Genomic DNA, 11,103 nt, shown 5'->3' with positions numbered 1-11,103 from the left:
GGAAATAGTGTTCCAGCCGGAGATGGTGGGAAGGAAAATCCCTTGACTAGTAGTGGCAGGAGGGTGGGAGTGAGAGGGAAATAGCACTGCAGCCAGTCACACTTCAGAAAAAGCTTGCTCCTTTCATAAGAATCTCTTAAACTCCAAGTTTTTATTCCTTAAAAAAAAATGTAACTGTTAAAATAAACTGTTAAGTAAGGAAAGACATATGGTTTTCCTGAGGAAGACATTTCTCATGTAGGCTAACATAACATTGTTGCGAGAGAACATGTTGGTAGCTTCATGACATGGTAGTAGAGGTTAACTTATCTTTAGCCCAAGAGGTTAAAGATCAATATTTAAAAAAGGGCAGATCATGTCTCTTAGGAGGCTGGTATGAAGTGGAGCACAAGGCGCTGGAGAAATCATGTCAGGATTGGAGTTTGGCGGGGGTTGATGACAGGAGGTGTGCCAGCAGGTTAAAAGAAGGGTCAACTCTATAACCAGGGTGTTATCTGGATTCCTTGCCACAGCTGCCAATCACAATCATACCGCAGCGAGACCAATGACCTGTCGCTTGCAGCTTTAAACAGAGATTGGATGGCGGTTCAGCCACTGCACTCATACATCCATAGGAAATGTTACAGCTCTTTTAAAAACCTTGTGCAATGGCCTCTTGGTCAGGGTGGTAAAATGGTCCTCCTGCGTTTGTCGGAGGATGTGGTTAAATCTCAGCCGAGAAGCCTGGGGCTGCATTTGTGAAGCAACAGTGTAACACTGGTCATTTTAGATAAGTATAATTAAACTCCATTGTGATTTCAAAAAAAGGTGAATGTGCTTTGGTAGAATAAGCAAATAATGTCACAGATCTTTAATTGTGTTTATCTTGGTGCCTGTTAAATGGCCAACAAATGCCTCGCTGACATTTTATAAGGGGAGGATAGCCTGCGTGAGTACATCTCACTATAACAGTCAGTAACATGAGATGGGGAACCACACAACCGCTAAATCAGTAAAATGGGAGCCCAGAGTCACTGTAATTTGGGAGAGAGCTGGTTAACCACTCCTCATAATGGATGGTGTTTCTGTTTAGCCTAAGGCGTTGGAGCTGAGGTCATGTGCAAACAAGGGAGCTCCAAGGCCTCGACTTTTACACAGTGCAAAATGTTTCGCTCCATGTATTTGATCAAGTTCATGAAATCATAGAGACTTGAAATTTGCATATTTATCGTACACACATTTTCATAAAATACAAGAATTTCATAAAATATGTTTTCAACTGGCTACATGAGGCTCTATAATTAAAGTTGAATAAGAAATATAATATTTGACCCATGTTAACAACTAAAACGTTTGCACCACACCCTTAATTTATGTAATGTGAAACAGATGTTTTTGGGGTTAGAAATAATCATTTATAATCTAATAAATGTTTACCCTGAGGCAGAGGTTCCCAAACTTTCAGACCATGTACCATTATGTACCAAGACCAAATTTCCCCCTAATACAACTTTCCACTGCAGATACCAACAATGTAACAATGACAGAGCCAGTTCACCTATGATGATGAAAAATAACAACAAAATAATAATAATAATAATAACAGTAACAATAGTACACATACTATTTCATTATGACGAATGAGCTTGTCTCGATTAGCATTATCTTAGCATACGCCGCAGATGCGGTACTTGGTCTTTGTGGCGGTCAGAGCAGAAATGCCTTTTTAACAAAGATAGGTGGTAGGTTAAAGTCATAAGGCACTGCTTTTTTTCAGTTCCAACGCCAGAGTGCTGTCCGATGATAATTCAAGCAACTTCTCCTGTTCAGCACCTGTCAGATCATCTGGCATCTCTGTGGCATCAACAGAAAAGGGGTCTCTGATTCACTCGGGCTTGGCCTCAACTGCGAAGTTCTCTGTGAACTGGTCTGCAATGAATGAGAGGTGCTGAGCTGTTGCATCTTAAAGTGAAGTGTCAGATGAACCCAGCTCCAGACAGGTCTTCAAAGTTAGGTCAATCTTGAGTCTTGAACTTGATAGAGAGCAGCTGCAGCTTTTTCTCCAGTCCAGTGATTTTGTCATGCATGTTAAAAACAGTCAGACTGACTTCCAGTAGTCCTGTGTTGGTCTCTTTCAGAGGTAAAAATAGGTTTACTAGATAGGCTAATTTCGCCAACCGCTGTGTGTCATAAAACAGGTTAGCCCGAGTTAGTCTAGATCATTGACGTTCCACTCCTGGCGGTTCTCCGTTGTTGCCGGAAAATCCACCAGATTTCCCTCATTTAAGCCAGATATCTGTTGCGTTGGGCTTTCATTGTGTTTGCATTTTAAACTCAGGTTGATATATGAGAACTATGTTTAACTTTTTTTCAGATCTCTGCAGGGTAAATCCAGACAGCCAGCTAGACTATCTGTCCAATCTGAGTTATCTGTTGCACAACTAAAACAACTTGTAAACGTACACGTTCCACCAAAACAAGTTTCTTTCCCGAGGCTGTTTTGCAGCGTCACCACGACTTTTCCCGGTGCTTAGCACCACCCAAGACGATTGTGATTGGTTTAAAGAAATACCAATAAACCAGAGCACGTTTTTCTCTCATCCTGGAATGCTGTGTGGAGTAGTCAAACCCTCCTCCGCAGCACTGCGGTGGAGGAAGGTCTGGCAAAGCGAGACTAGTGTTGATTAATAAAAGAAATGTAAAAGTAATACATTAAAGCATGTAAACATTTTCCTAACCCTAACTAAACATGTTTTGTGTGCAAATTGCGTCGCAAATGATATGGCTTAATGTTGTCTTTGCTTTGAACTTTCCTGCACACAACACACTGGTCTTTGCTGTTCCTCTGGCCCTCTGTCAGTAAATCCCAGATTGAGGTAGCATGCATGGTAACATCTTTTCATTTTCTTGCTAGAAGTGGCGCTGGAAGTGGCTTCCGCTCAGCGACTCAACTGCCAACTCTGACTCCTCTTCAACAATGTCCGGCTATGTCAAAGGTCATGTCACACCCTCCCTACATGGCTATGCACAGGTACATTGTTTTTTTTTTCTAATATGATTAACAACTACTTTCTAAATCAATGTGATGTGTAATAACTGTTTACTGTCTGTAATATAATTAAATCAATTAAATGTTTTTTTACCTCTAATCTATATTATGTAGGGTTTTCCTTAATAAAACAAGATATAGACTAACACAAAAGTAATCCCTCTCAATCATCACTTTTGATATGACCCACTATAGATGTGTGATGGTGTTTGTTTCTGCATACACCTTACCCTCTGCCTGTATTTTCTCAGTTCTTCTTCTTTTTGTGAATGCGGGACGCTTATGGGTGCAGCAAAGAGCCTTTGGGGCCCACATGGGTGTGTGAGTCAATAACAGCGTTAATATTCTTCCATCTAATACTGCCGCCCAAGTTTAATCCCCCTAAATGTTTTGTTTGTTGACCAGTAAGCTATACGCAACATAGCATTAATGGGTCCTATAGCTATCAATCACTATACAAGCTGTAAGTCCCTGAATTTAAGACGGATGCCACTCATTGTAACTCATATAGCCTACCAATAACATAAACATCTGTCTTGTGAGTATTAAGATTTTGTATTAATAGTTCACCTGTTGCTCTTAGTAGACTTAAATCCCCATCAAATTCCTTATTACAGATACATACTTTAGCATGCACACACACACACACACACACACACACACACACACCCTTGGCCACACATTGTTAAAGAGCTGAAAAAACACTCCTTAAAGAGACTCGACACATAGACTTATTGATCAGCCAAATTACATTTAATCAATCAGCAGGTATTTTGATACTGGAGTTTTCGTTTAAGTCATTTATCAAGCAAATATGCCAAACACTAGCTGGTGCCAACTTCAGTGAGGCTTATCTGCTTTTTTCTGTTTTATATCATTCTAAATTAATGTATTTGTGTTTTAAACTGTGGGTCTGACAAAACAAGCTATATGAAGACGTCACTAATAATCAGTTATTCAAACATTTGTATACGTTGTGGTCATTTCAGCTCTACTACATCCTTGCTTCTATTGTTCCCTTATTTTATATTTTGTGAATGTCCCTTTAAAGGATTACATCATCGTCTTTGCTCCTTTTTTTCCTCTCACCACATTTCTCAGTGTTCAGCCTTTTCTGCCCAGAGACAATTGGTTAATTTACCGGTGTATAACACTGCCACCTCCTGATCTACAATACCATAGCTGTTTGCAAGTCCGTCACACCTTTCAGTGGCATGTTTAGTCTATCATGATATTTGACATCAGCTATCACACCTCTCTGATCAGATCACAGTGCTCAGAAACAAACAGGCATTACTGCATTGACTCCAGTTTTCATTATCACGTTAATGACGTTCAGTGTAATTTTAATTTGTGGTTAGAAAATGCAAGTGCCTTATGTTCCTCATGTTTCCACTATGAGTTGACTTGGTACTGTCAGTGTGTGCTGTGTGTTGATTGTGCTGTCGTGCCATCTAGTGGCAGAAAACAAGAAAGAAGCTCTTACAGTTTAGTGCACTCTCAAAGTGTTCAAACCAGTGTGAAACGTCTGTTTGTTGTTGCCTGGTGTAAATTTTTGATTCTTTTTTTTATGAAAGTTATAGGAGTAATGTGGTGTGTCAGTAGTTGTTCTTTGTGTGGTCAACCGACTCAGCTGACACGCACAAGTCTGTCTCTTTAAGAGTCAGTCATAACACCACTGAACAGCTTCCGTGAACACTTGATGTCCCTTTGTAATCGGCTCCATAAAAACAGGTGCTGGATGAGAAGGTTTTTCAGCAGAGATATTTTGTTAGGCAAAACAAATCTCTTTCAAAAGGAGAAGTATGTTTATCAGTGTTATTTTCCCTTTTTTTGTCTTTTGGGGCTTTTGGTTAGAGGTTGTTACATAATTACTGGAACTCAAATTACTCTCAAATTTGGCATCAGTCTGTTAAACTTAATTGCTGCATGGGAATGCAGAATGAACCAAAGTGAGAAATACATGGGAGAAAGACTTGGATCTTACACTATTTACTACACTAAATATTCAATACTTTATTATTTTAAACACAATTAATTTGTTTTATGCCACTCAGAAGCTGAAAAGCTTGCAGCAACCGTGTTGTTTAAATTATTCAGTAAGATAGCATCTATTCAGTTTGATTTATATTAAGCTATGGCTTCTTATAATTTTTGAATGTGGGGAGCTGTGTGGTATGTTTTGGTAGCTTCTTGTCTTCCCATGTTGGATTGTCTTGTGCTGGCCAACACGTATCCTGACATTTTGAACCCAGTTACGGTTCTCCTCATTGAAGTAATAGTGAGATGTGTAACTTTAGGTTACTTAACATAACCCTGGTTCTTTGATAACAGAGTGAGGTGTTTCACTATGGGAATCGCCTCAGCGTGACCAACTATGGAAGCTCCAATGACACCACGTCTGTTTGTGACAGACAGGTCGAACTGTGCTACGCTTAGAGAGGAGAGGCTTACCCCCTTGGTCTTGTCTCATGCCGAGGTGTGTCCAATGGTACATTCAGAGGGTTAAAAATACAAAATTGCAAATTAATTTCCAGATGGAGTTACGGGTAAATTCGTGACCACGTGTGTTGCAAACAATTGAAAAACGTTCAAATTAGCAATTTAGCAATGCTAATTTCTGGATGTTATTGTTGTTCCCTGATGTTTAAGCAGCCTGCTTTTGGTGAAACCTGCATCAGCGACGCAGCCATTTCTATGGTGGCTGACAGGGGCAAACACCCTGCAATTAAAAAAAAACACATGCAAATGGACAAAACACAAGCAAATTAAGAAAACTTCATTAATTTGACAAAACGTATGTGCAGCATTTAGCAAACGCGCTGCAAATACACACAACACAGCCAAATACACAAATGTGCTACAAATTCAGAAGCGATGCAAAAAGATAAGCAGATGCAACAAAAAAAACACTGCATGCAGATTACACAACTGAAGTTGTCCAGGCCTCTAGAGGGAGCAGCTAAGTGGAACAGCTTGATCTTTGACCTCACGGGAGAGAGAGAAAGAGAGCGAGCCGGGACACGTTCACTCCATAGACTGTATATTATTCATATTAATATACTGTTATTAATATTAATAATAATAATTATGTACAGTCTATGGTTAAATTTCAGAACTGTGTGAAATGGTGTGCTACTGCAAACATTAAGTCTATATTTGAGATTTGTTTTCTCTCGTTTGGTGGTTGTGTCTCGGCTCAGGTTACCGGTGATACTCAATCAGCAGAGATGTGTCTGTAAACTCGTGGTAATAAAACATTTAAAACTGCATCAACGTTTAACGTGGACGTTTGTTTAAGCCATTTTACATGAGAGGGAAAAAGTTTGTCCGAAAGGCGCATCACTGAAGTGTGGGCCTCCTCAGTGTAACATTGTGATTATACAACAACGGTTACCAACAAAATAAGTAATAAAATAAGTAATCAATCTGTATTCATATTCTGGAGCAATTCACTCTTAAAAAAAAAAACTGACAGGATTTCTAGTCCCTCCCTAACCAGTCATTGAGATAGCTTTATAGAGGCCGTGGGATTTACCAAACTGAATAAATCCTGCTGAAAATATACACACAAAACTGCTAACTCCATTGTGTTGTAAGTAAGACATCTGCTGAAAAAGTTGTATTCGTTAGCAGGATTGCCGTACTGTTCAGTTCAAAAAGATCCAAAACACCATAGTACAAAGACATAGCGGACCAGACGCAAGCTTTTATTTTGAAAAGTTGTGAGGCCACGCGAGCATAGCATAGACTATATATTATCAATACATTCTATTAATAATATTAATTTAATATACAGTTTATGGACGGGAGGCATGAGACAGGAGGTCTCCAGGCTGCAGCCATACCAGACGGATAAAAGACAGAGCACTCTCTCCCGTGAGGTCAAAGATCAAGCTGTTCCACTTAGCTGCTCCCTCTAGAGGCCTGGACAACTTCCGTTGTGTAATCTGGATGGAGCGTTTTTTTTTGTTGCATCTGCTTTTCTTTTTGCATCGTCTCTGTATTTGCAGTATTTGCTTGTGTTGTGTGTATGTCCAGCGCGTTTGCTAAATGCTGCACATACGTTTTGTCAAATTAATGAAGTTGTTTTCCTAATTTGCTTGTGTTTTGTCCATTTGCATGTGTTTTCTTAAATTGCAGGGCGTTTGCCCCTGTCGACCACCGTACATTTCTGCCAACTAACAGCAGGATTTCCTGAGGAGGGATAATCTGCACACGCAAGACTAAGAATTCAAAAATAAACATGTTACAGTCTTCCAAAGATTCCTTTTTATTTTTATATTCTTTATTGTTTTCACACTTCACTGGGACATCACTGCTGCAAATACAATTGCTTGTCAGCATGGCGAGAGGGCATGAGACGGGATGGCACCAGGTTGCAGCCATAAAAGGAATTTTTTTGTTTGCCTATAATCTGCATTTATTTTATAGACATATATTTTTAATTATAAAAAAAATATATATATTTCAAGTATTTTATTCATTAGCATGATAGTTGTCGCAAGCTTATTTTATTCCAGATGCAAGCTTTTATTTTGAAAAGTAGAAGCTCGGGGATGGCACCAGGCGGGACGGCATGAGACGGGACGGCATGACATGGGACGCTCCAGGCCGCGGCCATACACTCTTGGTAAATTGAGACAGCTAGCTAGACTATCTGTCAGTCTGAGTTTTCTCTCACGCAACTATTTGATAGCGGCTCCGTGCGGAGTTAAGCTCCGCCCAAGAAGATTTTGACTGGTTTAAAGAAATGCCAATAAACCAGAGCATGTTTTTCTCCCATGCCAGAATGCTGTGTGTACTAGCCAGACCCTCCTTTGCGCCGCAGTGTGTGGATGGTCTGGCAAAGTGAGACTAATTCTTGATTAATAAAAGAAATATCTGTATCTGTATCAATATCTGTCACAGCAGGCTTTAGACAAAACAGTCTTTAAAAGAAACAATCTTCTGAATATGTAATTTATTGTAAACTGAGATTTACAGTATTTACAGTACTGCTGCCTATTATTTCAGGCAGAATATCAAAGAAACTAAAGGAGGATGTAGATTCCAAAAAAGCCAGGTAGTAACGTTTAAATGCTTCAAAATCAGCAACTTAATTCCCTGCACAGCCAGACGTGCCATACAAAGGTCTTTTCAAAGTCTTTCAAATGGAACAACCTGTCACACAGAATAATTAAGAACTGCTTGTTTATATATTTTTCAAGCTATAATATGTTTTGCTGGATTTCAGGAGGCCAGATGAGTAATAGAGACAAACTTGGTTTGGGTGTTTTGTTCCTCCTTATTTGGTTCTGTCTTGTCTCCTTGTGCTTGTGTCCTAGTTTCCTCCCCAGTCTCGTGTTGTAGTTTCTGTCTTGTATTTCCCTTGATTGTCTGTATCTTCTGTTTCCTGTTTTGTTTTAATAATCTGGTTTTCTGAGCTGTCTTGTCTTCAGTTTTACTTCCTGTGTTTTCCCGTTCCTGTGATTACCTGATGTCTTCCACCTGTTTCCCGGCCCTTTTGTCACCTGCCTCTCGTCATCTCGTTACAGTGTATTTACTGTCCGTGCTCCCATTGTCTCTTATCCGATTGTTTTGTGTGTTGCTGTGCTTGGTCACCGTTTGCCTGTTCCTGTCATTTTGCTTTGCATTTTAGACTCTAAGGTTAGTTTCCCTGTGGACCTTTTTGAATTTTGTCTCTGTTTTGGGACGTTTTGGATTCATGACTGTACTTTTGTCATACTGGAGATCCCTTTTTGGTTTGGACTTTCTTTTTTTTATGTAATAAAGCCTGGTCAAATGCTCTCCTGCCTGCCTGTCATCTCTGCATTTGGGACCTCCCTTCCCTACATATAACAAAACTAAAGTAATAGAGCACATGAAAATATCATTTTAATCACTTAAAGGAGTGACATAATTAACATTACACTGATATATGTGTGTGCTTGGAATTTACTGCTCTGTACCACTTTATTATTGTAATTACATTTCTCTTTACAAAAATAAAGTTAGAAATCAAAGGTTGCCTTTTGCCTTTGTTACATTTAAGTGAATTCAGAGTTGGTGAGTAATTAACTGTTATCTGTCAAGACTGGCTGAGTCTCCTGTCCTCTGGAAAAGCTCCGGCGGGCAGGAGACACAGCGGCGGCAAGGTTACATCAGCTCACCATGTCTGACAGCACCGACTTGACCTACAGTGATGCTGTCACTCTGTTAGCCCCTGAGGAGTCATGTTGCTTTGACACACCACACACACCACACACACACACACACACAACACACACACACACACAGGATAATAATCACACATGGCGGACACAGTCTTTGCTGCAAAGATACCAAAAAGGGACAAGAATTATGTGTTATGTTATGTTGCAAAATATTGTCACTCAAAAGTTTTGTTTTTTTAATTTGATTAACAGTCAATGTTGCAAGACAAACTAAAACATTAAAACCAAAAAATAAAATACTAAATTCTGATATTTTGTAATATATATATATATAAATGGATGAGTTTGAGAGAGAGCAGGCAGAAGCAAATAGCTCATTTGGTACTGCCCCTATTTCACAAAATCATATTACTACAAAGTAAGTAGATATGCAATTACACAATTTTTCAGGATACAGCATACCATTTTTCAAAACTGGTTGTGATAAGCAACCTAATGAGATACAATGACATCGATGCTTCTAGTGCAAGTCTGTCGGGAAAAAGTAAAAAACAATAGCAATTCAAACAGGAGAGACATGTTTGCAGATGTGCAAATGAGGTTTATTGTGCAGCTCAATGAAATGTGCAAAGTCTTTGGCGATTAGACTCCATCGCTACACGAATATTTCTTATATCTATATAAGGGTAGAGAACCATCAGACCCTCAGATGGAATCTAGACACAGGTGGTGGCAACGAAGGAGCCTGAAGACCAGACAGAAGGAGCAGTCAGCTGGAAGTGGAAGGAAGGGGGGGGGTTGCACTCTTTGTCTGCAACGACAGCTGACCAGCACAGGGAGAAACAGATTTTTAAAAGCAGGGTTGTGATTCTATGATTGGCCCTTGCAATTTGCGTAGGTTTCTGATTGGTTAAGCAGGAAGGTGAACGCCTCCACCAGCTGATTCCATTTAGGAAGAGAGCATTGATTAAATTAGGTCTTCCTGAAAGAATGTACGCTGAGCTATATTTAAATCAGGAGAGACTAGTTGCATGTATGTGACAGTGATACACAGCAACAAAATACATTTATTAGGATAACAGCTGAAATGATTTAGGAGTGCACTGATTAAAAAGTTAGGTCTTCCTGAAAGAAGTTACGCTGAGCCACATGAGAATACACATTGAATAGATTTTTCCTGATATTGCATTAATTTTGTTGACATTTTAATGTAAATTAAGTGAAATCAATGAACACATTTAACATTTAACTCACTCCAGCATTTTCTTCAATTAACACCTTGTACTTGTACAGTATCAATGTGTATGCATATCTATTGACATGTGTATGTATTAACTTTCAATAACTTCCTCCAGTAGGTGGCAGTATTGGGCTACACAGAGTGGAAAAAGATGTACAATGAATAGGAATCCTGTCACTGGGTCCTTCAAATGAGCCTGTGTGAAGGCCATCCTTTAATGTATAGTTAATTTTTTCAGTACAGAATTCAATCTATATGAATATAATAGTTTATATGTGGAAGAGCAGAATATCTTGCCTTTTACCTTTTTGCCTTTTGCCTTTTTATTCTCTCCGAAATTTTTGTGATGTACTCAGAGTTTTCATGTACCTTGCCCTGTGTATTTGACGCACAGTACCAAATAGTAACAGTAACTCTCCTTTGCTAATCCCAGTTGTTGTGACCTCTGACCCCTCAATGGCATAAGAAGCCGATTGAGGAAAGCACGCGGGAGCAGCCCGTGTTGTGCAGCACCAGGTTGGGTAAGCTCATTACCAGTTACTCCAGGATGCCTGACAACAGCTACAAATAAACCGCAGTAGTGGGAATACCAAACAAAAGAAGTGATGACACTACAGTAGATGAGGATGTTGGGTTCTGTTTCTGGTGTCCTAAAAACATGGAACATATTTCACTTGGTC

Source organism: Etheostoma spectabile, chromosome 12 (genome assembly GCF_008692095.1).
Source record: "Etheostoma spectabile isolate EspeVRDwgs_2016 chromosome 12, UIUC_Espe_1.0, whole genome shotgun sequence".
NCBI lineage: Eukaryota > Metazoa > Chordata > Actinopteri > Perciformes > Percidae > Etheostoma > Etheostoma spectabile.
The sequence above is the reverse complement of the archived record's forward strand: the minus strand, read 5'-3'. Positions refer to the sequence as shown.